We start from the raw sequence: 23,682 nt of genomic DNA, 5'->3' as shown, positions 1-23,682 counted from the left end.
GTGGTTTGATAAGAGCCCAAAACTGTAGTTTTAACCCCTTAATAATAATACTTTTAGACCAATTATGCGAGTAATAAATAAGAGTTAATGCTGATTACGTGCTTTTATGTATTTCAGGCATTGAAGTCAATTATGTGCAAAAATGTGTCACTTTGGTGAGATAAAGGAGTAAGGGTTGGTTGCTAAGAATTTATGTGATTAAAGGCCAAGATTCAAGGAGAAAAAGCCTTTTTAAATCCCGGTCAAAGTTGAAAAGTCAAAGTCAACGCGGCGTAAAACAAAGACACAAAAGTCGCCAGAAACTTCGTAAGACCGTATCTTTGGGCTCAGACCTCGGAATTGGGCCTACCTTATGTCAAAACGACTAGCTTGGAAAGAGCGTTCCAATGGTCCAAGCCTTGACCCAATCAGAGGAGCAAAAGTTGAAGAAAAGTCTGTTGAAGTAAAATCCAACTGAAAAAGCCTATGTGGACTGAAGAAATTGGGTTTTGGGCTCGATTTTCCAGCCCAATTCATGGCTCCTCAGCCCATTCACGAAAATGTGGATCTTGTCTCCTCCATTTCAAGACACAAGACTTAACTCTTAAGTAACTGATAAGAGCCCAAAACTGTAGTTTTAACCCCTTAATAATAATACTTTTAGACCAATTATGCGAGTAATAAATAAGAGTTAATGTTGATTACGTGATTTTCTGTATTTCAGACATTGAAGTCAATTATGTGCAGAAATATGTCATTTTGGCGAGATAAAGGAGCAAGGGTTGGTTGCTAAGAAATTCTGTGATTAAAGGCCAAGATTCAAGGAGAAAAAGCCTTTAAAAAGCCCAGTCAAAGCTAAAAAGTCAAAGACAACGCGGGCAGAAACAGCACACAAAAGTCAGCAGAACTTCTGAAGACCGTATATTTGGGCTCAGACCTTAGAATTGGGCCTACCTTATATCAAAACGACCGGATCGGAAAGAGCTTTCAAATGGTTCAAGCTTTGACCCAATCAAAGGAGAAAAAGTGGACAAAAAGTCTGCTTAAGTCAAATCCGGCTGGAAAGGGGTCTGTGGACTGAAGAAATTAGGCTTTGGGCTCGATTTTCTAGCCCAAAACATGGCTCCTCAACCCATGCATGAAAATGTGGATCTGGTCTCCTCCATTTCCACACACAAGACTTAACTCTTAAGAAAGCATAATTAGGTTAGGTAACAAGTAGCCATTAGAGCATAGTTTTTAGATCTAGTTTTACATTAAATTAATTAGTTTTTATTATCTTGTTTTGAACTTAGCTAATTGAATCCTTGTTTTATTATTCATTAGATCAATAAAATAGTTAGTTCTTCATAATTTCGGTTTTAATTTATTTAAGTACTTAGATCTAATTTCAATTTCTTAGTTGTTAATTTAGATTTGAATTATTGTTTAGTTCAATTTAGTAAAGTTAGAACCTTTATATGATGTCTTGTTTGAATTCCATGAGAAATGATAGTTTTATGAATCAAGGCTAAACCTCCATTAGAGGGGTTTGATGAAGCCTTGATGAAAACTTGATTGTGTAGTGTAGAATCGTTATAAGAGTCTATTCCACTCTAGAAGGTAGTTGATTCGCCATGAGAATGGGTAGAACTTCCTCACATGCTAGTCATTAGTTGGTAGAGATTGTCATGAATGATTAGGGATTAGAACACCTAATTCTTATCGTAAGAACGTAAGAATTTGATTACAACAATCTATGCTAGTTTATTAAATTGGATTCAAGGTGGATTTAATCCCACCTAATTTTTTATCTAGATTCAAACTTTAGTATTTTCCGTCATTTCGTTATTCGTATCTTGTTAGTTGAATTCACATCGTAGTATAAATTCCCACCATTACTCTCATTAACTTTGGCTAGGACTGATAATATATAGAAAACTTTGAATGCTAAAGAACTAGGAGTGGAACGAATCTTTTACTCCAACTCTATTTCGATAGAATCGAGAGTAGAAATCTTTGATAAATCATCACACGTAAATTCTAGTTTTAGTTTTACTTGCGTTTAAGTTTCATCATTCTTATTCGTAGGTAAAACTATTTTCATCGGCCTTAGTAGTTCCCGAGTAAAACTATTCATTTTATATTTATCAGTAACCATTAGCTTTAGATAGCAAGTAGCCATTAGAGCATAGAATTCTAGATCTAGTTTACATTCCATAAATTAGTTTTCAATTATTGTTTTTAGATCTAGTTTTTACTTTGCAATAGATTAGTTAGAACAAGTAAATTATTAATTGAGAAACATATTTAGTTTTATAATAAAGTATTAGTTTTTAATTCCAATTTAGTTTAGTGATTAAATTCTTATTGAGTTTTAGTATTGTTAAATTCATATCTTAGTTGTTAATCATTTCTTAGTGTTAATTTAGATTTGAATTCTTGATTAGATCAATATAGTAAAGTTATAATCTTTATATGATGTCTTGTTTAAATTCAATTGGAAATGATAGCATAATGATTCTAGGCTAAACCTCCATTAGAGGGGGTTGAAGAAGCCTTGATGAAGCTTGATTTTTGTTAAGCGTAGAATAGTCGTGATTTCCCATTCCATTCTAGAAAACGATTAGTTCACCATGAGAATGGGTTTGATTGTTTCACATGCTAGATGTTAGTTGGTAGAGATTACCATGAACAACTAGGGATTAGGAAGAACCAATTGTTATACGAAAGCAGTTCAATTCATATTACGATGATTCTTCGTTAGTAAATTAGGTCGAGTTAAGGCGAAATCAATCCCCCCTAGTTCCTTATCATAGTATCAATTTAGCATTTCGTAGTTGAATTATCATATCTTGTTAGTTTAATTTGCATCGTAGTATAAATTTCGTAAAATTCTCATTAACTTTGGATAGATTGATAATCTTAGAAAACGTGAATTCTAAAGAACTGGGAGTGGAATGAATCTTTTACTCTAACTCTATTTCGATATAATCGAGTGTAGAAAATTTTGATAAATAATTTAGAGACACAAGTTTAGTTTTAGTTTTACTTGCGTTTGAGTTTCATCATTTATGCGTAGGTAAAACTATAATTTTTACTTTTATCATCTGGCACAGGAATATTTCACAAACTCTTTTCCCCTAGACGAGGTACACCAATTTCTTTCTTTTGATAATCCTGAGTTTGATGATAACTCGTACATTAAGGATGTCCACGCATTATTAGAGTCAGTACCACTATTTGACCCTACTACTGCGTTACCAACTAATCCAGAAGAACCGAACTCGCTCTTTTCCATTGAAGAGACAGCCCCTCACGAATCTTTGATCCCCAATCCTCCAACTCTGGATTTAAAACCTCTACCCTCTGATTTGAAGTACGTGCATCTCGATCCAGATGGTAGTCACCCTATAATAATTTCTTCCCATTTGACTACCGATGAAGAAGCACGTATGATTCATGTCATTCATGAATACCGCTCCGCTATCAGTTGGTCCTTAGATGATATCAAAGGAATAAACCATAGTGTATGCACGCATCGCATACATCTAGATGACGGCACAAAGACATCTCGAGAACCGCAACGACGCCTTAACCCCGCCATGAAAGAGGTGGTGAGGGAGGAAGTTTTACATTTACTTGATGCGGGCATCATATACCCTATCTCTGATAGTGACTGGGTTAGTCCTATCCATGTTGTTCCCAAAAAGTCTGGCATTACAGTTGTGCAAAATGAAAATGATGAATGCATCTCCACTCGCATTCTAGTGAAATGGAGAAATTGCATTGACTATCGCAAACTTAATGCCAGAACACGTAAAGATCACTTCCCTCTTCCATTCATTGACCAGATGCTAGAACGTTTAGCCAGTCATGCTTACTACTGTTTTCTTGACGGCTATTCCGGCTATTTCCAAATTGTCATCAATCCAGCTGATCAAGAAAAAACAACTTTCACATGTCCTTTTGGAACCTTTGCATACAAATGAATGCCTTTTGGTCTTTGCAATGCCCCAGGCACTTTCCAATGCTGCATGCTTTACATTTTCAGTGATATGGTGGAACCGTTATATGGAAGTCTTCATGGATGACTTTTCCATTTATGGAAATTCCTTTGACGACTGCCTATCCAACCTTTCTAAAGTGTTAACACGTTGTGAAGAAAAAAATCTGGTGCTTAATTAGGAGAAGTGTCATTTCATGGTGACCAAAGGAATTGTTCTAGGTCATGTTGTTTCGAAAGATGGGATCGAGATTGATAAAGCTAAAATTGCTTCTCTACCTATCCCCCGAACAGTTCGCGATATCCGTGCCTTTTTAGGACACACTGGGTTTTATAGGCGATTCATTCAGGATTTTTCTAAAGTTACTCGACCCTTAACCAATCTCCTGCTTAAGGATGTGGTCTTCGACTTTAATTTCAATTGTACACAAGCTTTTGAAACTCTAAAAACCTCCCTAACTACCACTCATATCATTCAACCCCCTTATTGGTCTCAACCATTTGAACTGATGTGTGACGCTAGTGACTTTGCTATTGGCGCCGTACTAGGTCAACGATGTGATTACAAACCCATTGTCATTTACTATGCTAGTAAAACTCTTAATAACGCTCAACGTAATTACATGACAACTGAGAAAGAGTTCCTAGTTGTTGTCTATGCTTTGGATAAGTTTCGCCCTTACCTGGTCAGATCATCCACCACCGTATATACTGACCATGCTGCACTTCGGTACCTACACTACAAGAAAATCGACTTTTTCCCACAGATTCTCGATATTTTTAGCCACGGTTATAAACCCTTGCATAGTTTCCTACGAATTTTGACCGTAGCAAATACGTTTTTCCTCATTTCGTAGCTTCAATACCTTTAGCCACGGTTTAACTGTTTAATTGGGTCGTGGGTGGAGCCACTGCCGAAACCGTCGGGTACAATTTTTTTTAAGGGAAAGACTATATACAGACCCCATATCTCTCAAGGCAGACCCCATTTTTTCTCAAAGCAGACCCCAAATTTAAAATTATCGTTGGGCACACACCCCCGGGCCTCAAAAACTAAAAACTTTATTTTCTCTTTTCACTGTTCTCTTTCTACCTCCGGCTGTTCTCTTTCTTCCTCCTCTAAAATACAACATTGTGAGCCACCTTTTTTTTAAAAATTCTTCTTCCTATGTTTAAGAAGTTATAATGATGAAAAATGAGTTTTAAAATGTGTTAAGCTTTTTACCATATTTGACTAAAATCGTTGGAACACTTGGGCCCAAATCGCGATCTGTGGAAGTCCTTGAATCATGTTTAAAGACTGGGTTATCTGGTAATGTTATGTTTATTTTAATGTTGTAATGTATAAGTTTTTAACGTGTTTAGCTAATATGTGGTGCTGTTTTATTGGCAGTTGCAAGATTTGATTTTTCTTCATTGAATGACCATTACCACCAGGAGACTCTTGATAATTTGAGGAAACAAAGTGTTTAAGGTAATAAGAACTTTTTTATTACACATTTTAACTTAACTTTTGTTTAACTGTGCTATCTTATGGTTTGATTCTTTGTTTTTAAGATTTGGGTAATGGGTATAATCTTCATACTTGATTCATAGCTATGTAGTTAGTTTTTTACTCGAGTTCTTGTTTGTGTTTACGAATTTGTGAAGAAAATGTTTTAGACCTTTTAAAGAAAGACAGAGTAACATACTCATATTCAGGACCCATCGGCCAAATATGCCCCATAGCTTCCTACAGAGGCTGCAACCAAAATAGGCCGGTGCTTGAGAATCTTTCCATTTTTTGTTCCATCGGACAAATGCTCGCACATCTCTCATAGTATGTATCTCGTGGCCTCACATGCAATTTTAACACTTCTCTGCAGCAATGCTTCACTATCTTCTTTTGACAAGCCTTTAGATTCAAACCCCTGAATAGTAGCCTGTGTCACACACAAAAAGATGATAGAATCTTCTTCTTAAAAATATATTACTTACATAACTGGAAAAAAAAATAGACAAAGCTAGCCCAACTACCTGATAAGATGCCGTGAGAATAATATCCGCACCTGCTTCAAGGTAATCGAGGTGTACCTGTAACATAAGAGGTCATAATTACAAGCCGAAACTATTCATATGTGAATGGCAATGGAATAAAGAGACATTATAGTTTGGATTAAATGAGAAGAACTGATAAGACACTTGGCACTCCAAAGAGGGTCATTAAGATCAGCACCATGTCGTTCAAGTTCAGTTGCTAGTCCTCCATCAATCAAGGCGTATCCACCCGACTGTTGAAGGAAATTGGACATGCTCGACAATGGATTAACGAGTCCCAACCTCATTTTGATAATTTTATAGGTTCTTGTTTTGGTTAGTAGTGGTCATCTATATTATTATAGTTAGCCTGAGGCTAGAAGCAAATGGGGTGACCAGAATTTGTTTTTTTCAAATGCACTTGCATTCTGCAGACTCTTTTGTGAGAATGTTAATCCTTAGACACAGTATTCTCTTCTATGTTAAAATTGTTAACAGTTGGCATTTAACTTTTTGTACTAATTTTACTCTTAACTAGCCATCGTCACGGTTATCACGGTGCTCCCATTTTCCCAACTTTTTGATTCCGGGCATCGCTGAACTATGAACTATGATGCTATTATTGATGAAAACCAAGTTTAGGAAGCCATTAGAAGTTATAAGCCTATAACTTCATGTTTGCCCACAGGAACTGGAATTGGATTCAATTTGGCATCTTGAATGTCAACTGTGTTCTGTATATAAAAAAAAAATGGAAAATTGTCACTGTTCTACACACTTCTGAAAATGCACAAGAATCCATTAATCGCTTCTACACACATCCAAGTAGAGTCAGCAGGAAGCACATTTGACAGTGACAAAGAGGATTTGTAGTAGTAATATTAGTACCATTTTATAATGTTGATACTAAGCAAGACATTACTTTCCTCTGGTTTTCTATCTTTAGCTTAATACCGTGGTGTTCAAAGATTGTCTTTTGCTTGTTCGTTTTTGAGCGCTTTTATTTCCTATCGCTGACGGTGGTAGTTCAAGAGACTACCGGCAAGATTCCATGATCTGTTTAAAACTTGAATGTAATGAGAAATTAACTTTCCGTTCTTTCAACACTCGGCATGGAAATCCTGAAATATTTTTTTGTAGGTGTAACTTGTTAAGATCATCTGTCTCGGTATGGCTAACTGATCAATGATTTAAACAAGTGGAAATCCATCATTTGTTACCAGTGGCTTTGGTTACTCAGCAGACACTTTATTGTTTGCTGAGTGTTCCATTATTTCCCTTGGTTGGTCACTTGGTCTACAGTCTGCACTGCGTGTAGATTTTGTTTCCCTCATGATTTTTTTGCATTTGCTATTGAATGTGGCTTTGGTGGGTTATGCACTTATGCCTAGTGTTTTCTTGTGATACAGTTTCCATCTCAGACAACTCTGAGTAGTTTTGTTCGTCTTCTTATGTTGTGATAGATCACAAAATGGATTTGTTTGTTATTACAAAATAGAGGGCAACAATTTTTCTCGCCCTCGACATTATCGTCTTTTAAGATATCTGCAGCCCCAAGTAATTTTGGGTTAAATCACAACCGAAGTACCAAAGAGTAAAAACTCAATTGATTCAAACTATTACGAAGACTTGAACAATCTGCGGACAAGCAAAATAAGTACCTTTTCAATACCTAAGTTGTTATGGAGTATAGAGCCCAAACTTTGGAGACAGATGTGTATCACGAGATGGTGTCGCAATACCAGTGTCAGTCACTTCTGAAAATGCACAAAACAAAGAGGAAAATGAATATGCAAAATACGGTATCACATACTAGGATAGTACATAGTTGCATACACAAAAAAGTCCAAAATAAAATTGTATGTTACCCAATTTCTCTATTTGGCAGCATGAATTGCCCAACCTGTAGTTTTTTTATGATTCTGTTTTATGCGGAATGTGTCTGTCTAGTTTTATGGCTTTTATCTCATTTCCTTGCATGTTGTGCTTGGGGTTTCACTTACTAAATTCCTTCACTTCAAAAGCTTGCATTTTCTGTCTTGCATCATAAAGTTTGGGTTGTAATTGAAATTTGACTATTGTTAGCTATTGACGTATTACAGGGATAGTCATGCCGCCCTGAAAAAAGAAAGGGAAAGTTATCTCTAGTCGCCAGCCTTCAGTGAGGGTGCCCCAAACAGCATCTCATCGAATACGAAAAACCAAAAAAGCAATAGTTGTAGAAGACCATATTGAAGAAGATGAGAATCTTGAGTTGGAAGAAGAACATGATGAGGAGATAGAGGTTTCTAATGGGCAAGAAGAAAATTTGCAGCAAGTAGATAATGTTGAGTTTGAAGAAGAACATGATGAGGAGATAGCGATTTCTAATGGGCAAGAAGAAAATTTGCATCAAGTTGATGAGAACGAGAGCGATGCAGAGTCTAAATTGGGAATATATTCCAGAGGTCCTATAGATAACAAAATTTTGGTCGATTATGAGGACCATATTGCTCGCAAGATTTGGACTGGAAAGGTTTTTTTTTTTTTACATCTATGCTTAATTCATTTTATAGTCGTGTTTTTTATTTATTTATTTATTAAATTAAAATCTTGTTTAATTTTGTAGGAAAGGGGTATTCTAAAACTACACCACCATACCGTCAAACTAAAGCAATGTGACATAAGTGAAGAACCACCTCTTTTCCAAAAGAAGCTAGAAGCTACCGGGTTGTTAAACTTAGCCTTGTATTCGTGGAAGAACTTCAATGCAGTAGTGATTTCAGCATTTTGTGAGAGATGGCATCAAGAAACAACTACTTTCCATCTCCCATTTGGCGAGATGACCATTACTCTCGATGATGTCAGCCAAATTTTGGGGATTCCAATCAAAGGTCTTCCAGTGGAGGGAATCTATTTGTTAGATAAAGGAAAAGCAGAAGAATTGCTTATACAAGGGATTGGTTTGACGGCCGAAAATGTACCCAAAGTGAAAAAAGGGCATGTGACTCTAGAGTGGTTAAGGAAGACATTCTCTAACACGCCCGAAGATGCTACGACTGAAATTGTTGACTGTCATGTTCGAGCTTATTTGTTGTTTCTTTTGGGGTGTACAATCTTCAATGACAAGTCGGGAGTTGGTGTACACGTTGCCTACTTGCAGGTGTTGCTGGAGGTTGACAATGTTTCAAAGTATGCTTGGGGTGCTGCTGTGTTGGCTTATTTATATAGGGAGTTGGCAAAAGCATCTCAACGAAATAAGAGACAAGTTGTCGGGTGTATGACATTGTTGGAAGTAAGTAGTATTTTATTATTGTAGGGAGTTATCTCATTTTTAAAATTTGATTTGTTCACAAAATACTTTTGTAGGCTTGGGTGTATGAACACTTTTGTCTTCAGAATTCTCCCATGATCAATATGGACTTTAAAAGGGATATGCCTCGTATGAGACGGTGGATGGTATATCCCTCACTTTCAATGGCCACAGTGTCTTCTTTGATCTACCTTCGAGAGGAGATAGACTTATTATCAGCTAGAGAAATAAGGATATAAGTTTAATATTTTCTTATTATAATTTGTTAGTTTGTAAAATGATGGAAGAGAATAACAATTATGAATTTTTGTGTGTTAGGTTTATTGGGACCCTTACAAAGATGTTAAGTGACATCCGACCATTAGACGACGTTACTTTTTAATGGCGTATTGTGTGTGCTTGATATAGTGAAGGCTACAATATTGACCGAAGTTCTACGTCGGGTTGGATATGTTCAAAGGATTCCCCGGTAGGCCGATTCAACCTAAATATGGTAGTAAAAAAGCAAATGTGCGATACAATGTGAGTCATTACACTTTTTCCCGATTGTGGACGTCGGGGGATAATCATGTTTTGTCTGAGTTTGAACGTGGTGAACGTGTTATGGCTTCCTCGGATTGCGTTAATAGATATATAGATTGGTTCAATAATATTAGCCATCCTCGTATGCGGAATCCGAAGCACTTTTCACAAGCTCATAGACTTCCACCTATAAATTGGGTAAGATGTATATATATTTTTTATTCCTACTCATATTCGATTTCATTATGTTCAAAAAATATAATATATCTAATGTTAGTCATATTTGTGATATGCATTTAACTGTCAAATTACTTTATATATAGGAACTTATTGTAACAGAAGCGATAAGGTTGCTTAACAAATCGTTGGACATAGGAGGAACCCAAGATGTTCATGGGATGTTAGCACGTGAGAAGATGATATACAACATTCTCCAATTCAAACAAATCATTCAAGAAAGTTCACAAAGTGGAGGTGGGGGTGAAAATAGTGGAGATGTTGGTGAAAATAGTGGGGGTGGTCAAGATAATGGTGGAGATGGTGGTGAAAATAGTGGAGATAACATGGACATTGACACAACAAAGTTGACCAAACGACAACTTGCAATGAGGCAGAAGAGAAAGAAATGATGGTGTTAATGTTGGTGTTTCTATCTAATTGGGGGTTTTTTTTTTTTTATCATGGAACATCTAATAGATGCTCTCATTTTGTCTCCTGTCTAAAACTTTTGTCTTTGATGACTTTATACTAGGGGTTTTGTAGTGGGTTGGGATGATTCTTCGGGCTGTAGGATTTTATCTCTTATTATATTATCTAGCTAACTTAACTGTTATTTAAGTGTTTTATCTCTTATTATCTTGATAACTGAACTGTTATAGGGCTGGGGGATTTTATCTCCTAATCCTCTGTTCTTGCTAACATGTTCATTGGACTCAACCACCTGCTAAGTTGGGGAAGTTGTCGACTTTATGTTTTTGTAGGATTGCTTGGAGAACTACAGACGGTTATGTATTTGTATATGTTGCAGTCAAAGCAGCCCTTACAAAGATTCGGTAGAAACAGTTTTAAGCATACTTCCGATTTGTTAAGTAAATCTGAATAGTTGAGTTTTGAGGATGGGCATGGACCAGAACAGATTCATTTGTTCTTCACGACGAAAGAGGATGAGATGAGAGTTATGTGAAGTATGGTGAGAAGGAAGGGGAGTTGACTGAGATTGTGAAGAGTGGTGTTGAGAGGTATGAGAGAGAAGATATGTGTGACTGGCCTGCAAATAACGACGTTGGATGGAGAGATCCTGGGTTTATACATGATGGAGTTATGAAGAATTTGAAGTATGGGAAGAGGTACTATTATAAGGTAAGATATGATTAATTTCTAGTTTTGTTGCTTCATTTGTGTAATTTACTTAATTTCTAGTTTGACCAGTTGAGTGTTCAGTTGGTTTGTTTGCTTGGAATAAAGCAAAGGTTCGTAGAGAAGATTTGGAATGGTTATGTCATATGTGAAATATTGGGCATAGTCCTGTTACATTTCAAAATCGTGGTTAGAGGCTAGTTTAAATCCACATTTTGTAGTGTTTAGAGAGCACAGTTGTGATTAAGTTTGTGTACCTTGTCTGTGTGTACCTTGAAACATTAAATCCAAGTTAAACTTGGAGGGTCTGCTAAAGCCCAACTTGCTTTTTGAGGAAAAAATAAAGGCTCCTTGATATGTTGCCTCTTTGAACTTCAAACTTGTTCTCAAATGGAATAGAAATTGGAAGTTAAATGTCGTAAGTGTTTCAAACAAATTTTGGTGGAGAAAGAAATGTGATATCCATCTTTACAGAAATGTGATAACTTACTAATAACTTGCTAGAAAAAAAATTCCCCAAAAAGATTCATGTAATGTTATTTTGGTCTCCCAAATATTTGTATTTAGTTTCAAAGATTGATAGAAAACAGTTGATTTTACTCCTTAACAAAAGACATTCTCCACTAAGAGTATCAGCTTTTAAGTCATCCCTTTGGTGTAAGATAGTCAGTCTAACTAACTAAAGCGTAAAACGCTTAGCCAGGTTGAGAACGTCTTTTAAGCTTTAAGTTAGTTTATTTAAACTGATCTTAATACAGGACTAGCAAAATCTAATCTAAGTGTAAGACAGCCCAGTCCAACCAACTAAAGCCGAAACGCTAGCCTGGTGAGAACGTCTTTTCGCTTTAAGTTAGTTTATTTAAACCGATCTTAATGTAGGACTAGCAAAATCTAATCTAACTATAAGACAGTCCAGTTCAACCAACTAAATCAAACAAGGCTAACCAACAAAATCTAATCTAAGTGTAAGACAGTCCATTCCAACCAACTAAAGCAGAAAAGCTAGCCTGGTGCGAACGTCTTTTCGCTTTCAGTTAGTTTATTTAAACTGATCTTAATGTAGGACTAGCAAAATCTAATCTAAGTATAAGATAGTCCAGTCCAACCAACTAAATCAAACAAAGCTAGCCAGGAAAATCTAATCTAAGTGTAAGACAGTTCAGTCCAACCAATAGAGGCATAAAGGGATAGTCTAACTGGAACATCTTTGTTTATATAAGTTAGTTCAATTAAACCATTCTTAATGCAGGACCTACACATTTCATCTATGTATAAGACGGTCCATTCCAATTAACAAAAGGGGGCACAGAGTAGCCCAATGTGAACATCTACTCTTTTTAAGTTAGTTAAATTGAACCATTCTAACCAACACATCTCTCTTCATTTGAAATTTGAAATTTTGACAAAATATTTCGGTACAACTTACTGTAAGGTCGGATTTCAAAATTCAAATTCAAATTTTGGGCGGGTTTCAAGATTTCACCGAAATTTAAAATCCAATTTGAAATTTTGGGCAAAAAATTTAAATTTAAATTTTGTGTTTTGAATTTCAAGTTGGTTTTGTGTTATCACTAACTCCAATTTCAATTCAATTCATGTCTTCATATTGTATTGAACATGAAATGAAGAATACAAACCAAATTACCAAAATATTGTGTTCGAAATTTTACTAAAATTTAAAATTCAAATTTTAAAATTTGGGTGGGAAATTTCAATTTAAATTTCATCTTCAAGACTTCAAGACTTCATATGAAAAAAAATGAAAATAAAAACTACAAATCAATTGACCAAAAAATTTGAATCAAAGTTTTCCTTCACTATATATATGCTCTGAACCCAAAACCCTAAATCCTAAATTGAGTCATGTATTTAAATTCCAAAAATAATTTTGTGAGCCAAAATTCAATAATAAATTTTGAATTAAAGAAAAAAAAATATTGTTCAAATTTAATTTCATTCACATCTCTGTAAAGTACAAAACCTTACCCATAAACCTTAAACCCTGAACTCAGCTCATATAGTGTAGTGGGGAAGACCATAAAATGAATATGTAACATTTAGGTGTATAAACAATGGTTAGTAATATTTTTTTAATTGTTGTCTTAAAATAAAAATTTTGTCAGCCACTGTGAACCAAATTTGAGTGAATTACTCAAAATTGACCAATTTTGACCAACTAAACGGTTTATAAACCCAAAACCCTAAACTGAGTCGTGTATTTAAATTTCAAAAATAATTTTGTGAGCCAAAATTCAATAATAAATTTTGAATTAAAGAAAAAAAAATATTGTTCAAATTTAATTTCATTCACATCTTTGTAAAGTACAAAACCTTACCCAAAACCTTAAACCCCCTAACTTCAAATTTTATATAGTGTAGTGGGGAAGACCATAAAATGAATATATAACATTTAGGTGTATAAACAATGGTTAGTAATGTTTTTTTAATTATTGTCTTAAAATAAAGATTTTGTCAACCATTGTGAACCAAATTTAAGTGAATTACTAAAAATTGATCAATTTTGACCAATTAAATAGTTTAGATCAGCTATCCAAAACGAGATAGGTTAGTCCAGTCCAACCCTCCAATGCAGACAGAGTTAGCCTAATCTGAACGTCTTTTATTTTAAAGTTGGTTCCAATGAACCGTTCTTAAGACAGGTCCAACACAATTTTCTATCTTTCTCAGACGGTCCAATCCAACCATCCAATGTATATGGAGTTAGCCTAATCTGAACGTCTTTTATTTTAAAGTTGGTTCTAATGAACCGTTCGTAAGACAGGTCCAACACAATTTCCTATCTTTCTAAGACGGTCCAGTCCAACCATCCAATGTAGATGGAGTTAGCCTAATCTGAACGTCTTTTATTTTTAGGTTAGTTTTGATCAAAATTAAAACTCTAACTAATTTGAAATTTTGTCAAAATGTTTCAGACCAATACATGTAAACAATGAAAGTCAAAACATCAAAATTAAAATATGTAAAATGTTTGGTTCCAAAATATATAAGAAACTCAATTCCATTCTATCAAAGTCTTTACAAAAACTTTTCATCGCAAAAAATGTTTCTTCATGTATCCTCTGTAAAAGTATAAAATATTTCAAACATCTATTTGCCCAACTACACTAATCCACAAAAATTGGATCTCCTTCGAAAGCCTCCGCTTGAGCAATCCCTTGAACATTTAACCCTTGGAATGCCTCCATATGGGTTTTCACTAGAATTTCCCAGTCTTTTGCTATTTCTAGACTATTCCTGCTCCAAAACAACACTATTTTTGGAATTGGGCAACCATCTTCCAAATCTAGTTTAATGTAATGATTACTATTAACATAACCGATCCCAAGCACATTAACATTATTTAGATCCACTGGGGATCTCATAGGGAGAAAGGTATAACAATATGATGTAGACGCAAACAAATATCCTTCTTTTTCTTGGATGTAGACGCAAATGGATGTAGACGCAAAGGAATATTATGTGAGGATATTTTCCCAGGAAGCTATTGATGGATTAAATAAAAGGATAAAGAAAAAGAAGAGAACTCGTGCCAAGAGGAACAAATGGATGGATATGCCTATTACTAGGTATTTGTTTGCGTCGAGTTCTCTTCTTTTTCTTTATCCTTTTATTTAATCCATCAATAGCTTCCTGGGAAAATATCCTCACATAATATTCCTCATTTGACATTAACTCACTTAATAACTCTTGTCTCATCCAAAACCAGTCGGTTTCTTTTCTTCCCAAAGCCAAGCAGAGAGCCCTGAAACCACAATTTCCATCGCTGACAGGGTCTTCAAAACCAACAATAAACTGTAGAAATTCATGCAGAAAACACATTTTATATCCAGATTGAGCAATGGAGCAACTGACATCAAAACTCAGTTTCTTCTTCCCCTTTGAAAAATATGGTTTGGCCTTGGGCTTCGTTATAGATTGTGGAGCCACAGGTAGAGCATCTGGAGGATGCTCAATTTCATTAATGGAGCAACCAACATCAACATTTTGTTTCTTCCTCTTTGAAACATATGGTTTAGCCTTGGGCTTCGTTATAGATTGTGGAGTCATGGGTGGAGCATCTGGAGGATGTTCAATTTCATTAATGGAGCAACCAGCATCAAAATTTGGTTTCTTCCTCTTTGGAACAAATGGTTTGGCCTTGGGCTTCGTTATGGATTGTGGAGTCACGGGTGGAGCATCCGGAGGGTACTCAAACCATGACGGATCTCGGGTAGTTGACCACTCTTCTTTTGCTGGCCTCTTCTTAGTACTGCCCTTAGGACAGCCTTTTGGTGTAGCATCCTCCTTTGGTGGCTCCAATGATGAACTTTCAGACATTGCAAGTTCCATGAGCATTTTTATCATAGATCTCTGCTGGTCTTCAGAAGTCGATCCTAGTCGTTGAATAAATAAATCTATAGCTGGTTTATAATCAACACCAATGGGATCACTAGCTTTCGGTTCAATAGACAACTTTTTCCAAAATTCATCAATTTCAGAAAGAGGTATTCTGCACCCATTTTTGTTTAAGTATCACTAGCTCATGCATTACACCGCAACCGCGTGAAGTACATAAAAGTGTGGTCGCAAACACTATCATCTACCCCAATGACATCTATATGTCTCATCTCTTCCAAAATCAAATCTAAAGCTCTCTTTGAAATAAATCCTCTGAGCTCACTAAAAAAACTCGTCATTGTGCTCGTGCTGAATTCTAGTTAAACTCCTCTCAAAAGAGGCTCTAATTTCGCTCATCTCAATATTCATAACTGGATGGATCAATTTCCACATTCCAAGAAAATCATGTTTGCATGTCCCCTTCAAGCTCGATTTCAGTCGAGCATGCAATCCTTCCACCCTATTCGTCGTAGTGTTTCCATAGTACTTTTGTTGGTCTATCCAGTAAGCAACAAATGCTTCTTTGTAAGGCAACCATGTTCTACGCAAATATTAGATGAGCACAGGATAGTCTTTAAAAGCTAATTCTATATAAGCAAACTTTCTCAAAAAACCCTCCTGTGTCTTTGACTTTACCACATTAGTCCACATGGCACAAAGTTTATTTATGTTTTGCTCGTCACTGAGAATATTTTTTCCCATTTTCAAGACACATTGGGAAATGTGCCATCGACACAAGTGCTTCTTTGCATTTGGAAAGACTACATCGGATGCATTCTTCAAAGCTAGCTCCCTATCAGTCACAATCATCACTGGAACTTCAGGCATGAGTATCTCTTGAAACCTTTCCAATGCCCAAGTGTAGTCATACTATTTTTCCTTTTCCATCAACACATGACATGCAATGAAAGTCATATTGGTCGATGTCACTCCTGCAATCTCTAACAACTTGAAATGATACTTGTTTGTCCTATACGTACAATCCATGAGAAAATTTTGGTTAAAAGTCTTAGCCATTTGGATCGAACCCGGATGGGCCCAAAATAATTCGCAAACCTCATTGCTACCTTCTCGACATTTACTGTACTCCACATATCCATTTTCCCTTAACAATCTACCCAACTCTTGCAACTATGTTCTATTGTCCATTTCATCAAATTTAATTCTGTGTCTTGCGTTATACATTTGTCTCATGGAGGACGAATTTAATATATCTCTTGCCTTGACAGCATTCATGACCTCTTTTGGTTTGACTCCAACTCTACTCATCTCAGATACAAGAATCATTTCCATCTTATTAAACCTTCTCATATAAGAGTGACCTTCCATAGTTTTTGCCATCCCATGATTATGACGACCACAATCAACTCTTTGTGTCCATCTATCTAAACTACCACGTTCAAAACACGCTTTTAATTTAAAAGGACAATTCATCTTTTTTGTTCCAGTCTTTCTCACTGCCTTCTCGTTTGCTTCTACCTTTTTATGAGATCGAAATTTACCACCACACTCACATATCAAAATAAGTCTAGGAGCCTTCCCACCAATTGCATTTTGAGATTTTCCAGTGACGATAATAGCTCCCACTTCACTTCCTTTATGTTGTGTCCAATCAATCAAATCTTGACGACTATCAAATACCTATAAATCAATTTAAGTATTCATTAATCCATGGGTAAGAAGGTATTAAATCAAAAAAGTAAGTTTCAAAACATATATTCATCCATGCATACCATGTTGGTGTTAAAATGTTCGGTTTAATCTTTGTAGTGCTCCTCCGAAGATGCATTTGAATTTTGTGAAGTCCGAAGTGCATCAATTGGTACCTCATTGTGACTGTATAGAGGATCTTATAACATTTACAGTGAATTATAATGTTAGCTAAAAATTTGTCACAAGAAAAATATGGGATATCTATCAAAGTAACTAAGAGACGACCAAACTAGACTGTCTAATGCTTCATAAGTCGCTCCAGTTGGGGCGCCAGAGTCTTAGAAAGTTAGTTGGCCTGGGACGTCTCGAACGTAAGACTATTCCCATTTCCCAACACTCAATATTCAAATCAACCATTAAACGGAAGAGATCGTCCTTATAGATTGAGTTTGCATAAATACTTTGTAATCACATTTTGTACAAGTCATCCTCATAATGATTTCATAATAAATTGATATTGGAATCATTATGAACAATAGTTGTATATGGAGTTACCTCGTCTTGGTCGCCGTCTTGGTCACTTGATTGAAATTTATCTTCATTAAATAGTTCATTTTTCACATTAAAAACATCATATGTCCATTCCATTTCACTCAATGTCATAAAAAAAATGAAAAACAAAAAGATGGGTTGTAAATAGAAATAGAACAAAAGAATTTGAAAAAGAAGATGAATATGTGTAGAGAAAGAAGAGATGTGTGGGTTAAGTTTATTTGGATTGGAAAATGAGCGGAGTGGAAAAAAAAAGTGTGGGTTTAAGGAAGGTTTCTTGAGAGAAAGTAAAAAGACAAAAGTTGAAATTTATGTGTTTTCACTTTTTAAGTGGAGTATGCCCTAAGAGCATCTCTAGGTGGTGGTAGCATACTCTTCATATTTGAAGAATGCGAATAAAGAAGTTGGTCACAAATTTCGACCAACTCTAGGTGGTCGCAAATTCGATTACCAAAAAACAACCCACGCGACATTAACACTGTCGCGCGACAGTTGTAATGTCGCCCATGTATAATTTGAAAACAACCCACGCGACATTAGGAGTGGCGACAAGTAAAATAAACCCCCCACGACATTATTAGAGTAGCGCAAGTGAAAAAAAAAACCCTACGCGACATTAGGAGTGGCGCGCGACAATACCACTAGCGCGTGGTGCTGGTCAAAGTCAAAAAAAAAAAGTTGGGCGACATTACCAATGTCGCTCCGCATCCGCATCCAAATTGCCAAATTTGCGAACAAGAATGCGAACAAGCAGGTGATGCGACCACGAATGCGTTCACCTAGAGATGGAATTTCGGGAAATTCCGACACATTCCTTCAAATTTGAAGGATGCAACCACGAATGCGTCCACCTAGAGATGCTCTAAGAGATTATTTGGGGACATATCTAGTATTAAATTTTTTTTAAAATGGGGTCTGCCTTGAGATATATGGGGTCTGTATATAGCAATTCCCTTTTTTAACCATGACGGTTGTTCTACGCGTTTTGATTGTGGGGTTAGGGCTCCCAACAGTTAAAACACTTGAGAAAAAAAAAAGACACGGAATGTTCTAACTTCTATTTCTTCCTCCACCCACATAGCCTTCGTCCCCCACCGCCACTCAACCCCAATTTTTTTTTCTGTATCTTCTTATTTTATCTCAACAAGGTATTGAAGCAAAAATTGTATTTCAAGCACCAATTTTTTTTTTTTTTTTTTTTTTTTGCCAAAATTGGGAGAAGTAATTTTTCAAGTTTAATTTTCTTAGGATTTACTGTGGGAAAGGGATTTAAAGCTATTTTCTCCTTCCCCAATCCCCACCACCGCTTAGCTTCGGCCCCCACAATTAGCCACTTACCTTTTTATCTCTTTTTTTTCCTTTTTCACTACTAAAAAAAAGATATATTATGACGGCTGTTATTTTTCTATCTTGATGGTTTTGTTGAAAACTGTCAAGATAAGTATCCCAATGAAATTTTTATGACGGTTGTTGCAACTTTGTGTCTCGTATGGAAGAAGTGTCAAGAAAATATGATGACTTTATGACGGATTTCCTAAAACAGTCAAGTTGGACTTTTTTGTTATGACGGCTTTGCCTAATTTATGACATCATTAAGACAGGTGTCAAGAAAATTTATGACGCCTTCTTAGGTTAACCGTCACTAGAAGGGGGTATCTTTTGGACCCTGTGAGTTGTTTGGTTTTGGGAATCAAGCCCAAGCAGCATCATCAGGTCTCACCGTCTCACACTCTCACCATAGAAGAAATAAAAACATAAAAAGAAAAGAATATAATTAAGTGACCATGCACACACGAACCATACATCTGTTCTTGAAACTAATTTTTCTCCTCCTCTTCCATTCTCTCTCTGTCTCTCCCTCAACCCTAGCCAAGCCTCCTCTTCAGTATCTCTTTCTCTCTTCCATGCTCGAAACTGCTTCCTAAGCCACTAGGAGATCTCCTCAACTAGTAAACTTGTTTTGAAACTCATGGGAGCAGAATTTCGTTGCACATTTTGAGAAGAAAAATTCGTTTTTTGCACTCTATATATTTGAGGAATCAAAATTTTGCTAAGAAGGATCCGATTTTTACTGAATGTTTTGGAGACAGTAAGATTCTTTTATATATATCATTCTTTTCAATATTGTTTGATGTTTTAACGAAAAAAGTTGCCTCTTTTGAATTTGGTTTCCCCCAATTTAAACATTTTGATTGAAAAATAATTATTGTGCAAGTATTTATCGTATAGAATAATAATGAACTATTGTGTTGTTTCTGTATGTTTTTCCGAAAGTGGGTTGGGGAATATAAGGTGCTTGCATGATGTCGGTCTCTAATAATAATTGATCAAGCATCTTGTGTTGATTCTATTGGATTCTTAATTTCTTTGATTTTCTTTTTTTAATTTGTAAGCAATGCTATTTTTGTTTCTTTTGAACTTTTTTTCTTGGAATCACTTCTAATAAGTACGCATTACTATTGGGTATTTTGATTTTTGCTAGTTCCCCGCAATTATTCAGAAAAGAATTGTGGGTAAATCTCAATTATGCTAATTAGGTCATTTGTTAAATTTTTTTATATACGCTCTTACTGATCTTATTAATTAAGTTCTAACAATTCAGTTGTGTTCATGTAATTGTATTTCTATGTGGTTAGTTTAGTCAGCTTATTTCAGAAATAGTATTAAGCTACTTACAACGAATGTTCCAACTATACCATTTTGGATACGTATAATATATTACTTATGAACTTTATTTTTGTGCTGCATGCTGGAAGCTTGAAACTACATGCCCTATAATGAATTTCTCATTGCAGGCACATGATACCAATATGCAACTCCATTTTTTGAGAGAGTTTTTCCTTTATCATGTCTAAGTAGGTTAATTGTCATCTTAGCTTGTCTAGATAAGGACCTTTGGTTTCTTTTCCTTTTCTGATTTGTACCAAACTACATGAGGCAATAATGTTACTTCTTTGTGGCAGGTGTTCTCTTTGATAATTAAGGTTGATATCTTACTCCATGTTGCAAGTGTTATTGATGAGCGTGACTCTTTTTAGCCTTTAGTGTTGTCAGCATTAGTTTTTTCAGCAACAACGTCTTTGCTTAGGCGGTAAGCACTAAGCTACATTTTCATGAATAGAAGAGCCTGTGGTTAGCCAGCCTCAAGTTGATCACTCACTATGAATGCCATTTTCAGTTTCTAGGTTCTTGCCTACCAAGTCCCAACACCATCTGTTTGATCTAGAAATATCAAAGGCATACCAAGTAAGTAAATATGAATTTTACTGTGAATATTGACCGTATTAATGACGATATTGTATTTGATACTTATTATAATAGAAAAATGTTAAAATGGTGCATTGTAATTCTTTGCTGAACTAGAATCATTCAAAAAATATTACTGAACTCTAGTTACTTTTTGTTTCGAGACAATGAGAAATTGTAGTGACTTTAGAAAAATTTACATCTAGTATTTTGTGAATTCCCAATAACAAGTCCTTGGTAGTTTTTGTTCTTAGTTGATTGTGAATTTCAGCAAGGTAGTGAGGTTGTTCATGGAGCAGGTCCTAACATAGGATTTACATTTACTTGATGGATTGTGTAGGACTTCAATCTATCAAATGCTCTTGATGAATTTGGGACTGTAGCTTGTTATCATATGTGAAGCTTTACTTGGTTAGCCTAGGGTTCTAAATAATGGTAGTGGTTTGGTGATACCAAAGGTTAGTTATTTGTTCTAGCTTGTTGATTCTTCGTCAACGTTTACTTTTATTTTATAATGAAAGTGTATGTTATTTTTCAAATGTTGTGATTGTCACCCATTATTCCAAACTTTTTTCATGACCCATTTACTTAGATATACCGGTCTGGATTCACCTTTTCTACTGTGTTTCTTGTTACTTATATATTTTGTTGCTTGCAAAAATGATAGATGATGGTAGATCATAACTAGTCTAGTCCATAAACCTTCATTCAAGATTTTGATGCACTTGTTTTACGCCTAACTAATTCTTACGGGCACTAGCTACAATGGAATTATGCCAGCATCTGATAACTTGAATCCAATAAAACTTTGTTGTATTAAGTCTTTACATACATATAATGATACAGTCCTCTTGGAATGCAGGGTTAATTTAGGTGTACCCTACCTAAACAATCAAACCCCTTTGTTAAAAGTTATTTCCCTAATAATGTTATTTTTATATCTTCCCATGATGTTGTCTCATTGCTTCCAATATTAGATGATCTTGCAGAGAAGGTGTTGGTCATCTCATTGAGAGTTCTCAAAGGTGAAGGACACACACCAGTTAAGTAGCATCCGCGTGCGTGCGAGGGGCTTTAATTTCTGTGGTGCAACTGGAATCCTTGATTACATAGTGGCATTATTTAACACCTTGTTAGATTAAAATAAGTTGTTAGCATCTGAACAAGTAAATGTTTTTCTTTTGTAATGGTTAGTATGTTATATTGTACTAAATTGCCCGCTCATTCACTAGGATTAGTCTGTCAGCTAGCTTCATTTTTCTGTAAGTTGTTTCTTTCATTTTCAGTTTATTTTCAAGCGCTAATTCAACTTTTATGTCTTTACTCGGGTTATTGTAGGCAAGTTTACACATTGGTTGGATGGATGACTGAAAGAGGATGGGCCAAGGCAGATTCATGTTGTTAGAAGGGGGGTTTAGTTAGCATTTTTTGGGAGATGCAAATTAATTTTCGGGTTTGGGAATTATCATGTATAAGCATTTTAGAATGGTGTATACTGATGTGTTGTTGTACAATAAAGAAAACGAAAAGTTTAATTGTAGTATTTTTTTTTTTTTTTTTGAAAAATAATACAATTTTCTTGACGCTTTTGAGCAAACCATCATATTCACAGATGATATCATGACGCTTCTTCTCCATATATTACAACGGCTCCACAAAAAACTATCAAGATATCTCACGCTTTCATGACACTTGGAACTGATTTTGGACATAATAAAGGATACATGATATGACAGTTTTGATATAACTGTCATAAATTTTATGACGGTTTTTATGGACTTTTTATGACACCCCCAGTAATGACGGCTAATTTTTCACCCAAAAATACGTCAATATAAATTTTTCATGACAGTTTTTAGCTGTCATTAAAAGCCCTTTTTTTAGTAGTGGATGCAACGACTTGATGAAGAGTCGAGGGCGCGTAATATTCTGGAGGAAAAGGTGGAGGTTTACGTGCGTGACCCACCAGAGTTTGAAAATATTTCACAGGTACTTATAGTTGACAATAAGACACCTCTTTATATATATTACTATGTACCAGCCTACATGAGTTATTTTTGTGTTGTTTTTGCAAGTTCCTTCGAGTAGTCTTACTAGTTTTATCCTTAGTGCCCTTGGTAACCTGCTATTAGTGTTCTTATTTCGTTCTTCCTTTTGGTTAATGTCCATCTCTATCTCAGTTCTAGGTGCTTATATTGAAATGGCATTTCTAATTGTTACTAAATTTATATCTAAACGGTTGAATTAAGTGTATGCAAAAGTCCCTGAATGTGTTCTAAACCATTTGAACTTTGAACACAAGTTTTTGTAACCTTGATGTAGAGTTATAGGATAAGTTTCTGCACTTCTAAGTGTGTAAGTTTGATCATTGTGAACACACATTGAGAGCCTGGGAATGAAATTTTTCACTTAATTCGGTGTTAAAGTCCATCAATCCAAACAATTCAGGCTATCTAATAGAGTAACTATAGAAACAATTTCTGATTTTAATGATGACCTTTTCATGTCTAGCTCTTCACTTCAAGTTCAAGAAATATGTCCATGTGCATGAGTTAGAGTTTGAATTTGGATAAAACATTTTGACATGAAGAGCTTGCCTTTTTGCAAGCTTGTCTATCTGTTGTTATCAAAATTGCTCTTGGATCTTTACCAAACACCTCCCTATTATATACTAGGGCGTGAA

At 35.4% G+C, this 23,682-nt stretch overlaps 1 long non-coding RNA gene across 1 annotated transcript; it reads left to right on the top strand.

Annotated features, from left to right (window-relative positions):
* The first annotated feature begins 20,722 nt into the window (after nucleotides 1–20,722).
* Nucleotides 20,723–22,491, top strand: LOC147493445 (uncharacterized). Its single transcript, XR_015200192.1, has 4 exons — nucleotides 20,723–20,844; nucleotides 20,932–20,999; nucleotides 21,340–21,457; nucleotides 22,338–22,491. It is a non-coding gene; the product is annotated as an uncharacterized LOC147493445 (long non-coding RNA).
* Nucleotides 22,492–23,682: the final 1,191 nt, after the last annotated feature.

Source organism: Coptis chinensis, chromosome 6, assembly GCF_015680905.1.
Source record: "Coptis chinensis isolate HL-2020 chromosome 6, ASM1568090v1, whole genome shotgun sequence".
NCBI lineage: Eukaryota > Viridiplantae > Streptophyta > Magnoliopsida > Ranunculales > Ranunculaceae > Coptis > Coptis chinensis.
This window is presented reverse-complemented; position numbering and strand designations above follow the sequence as displayed.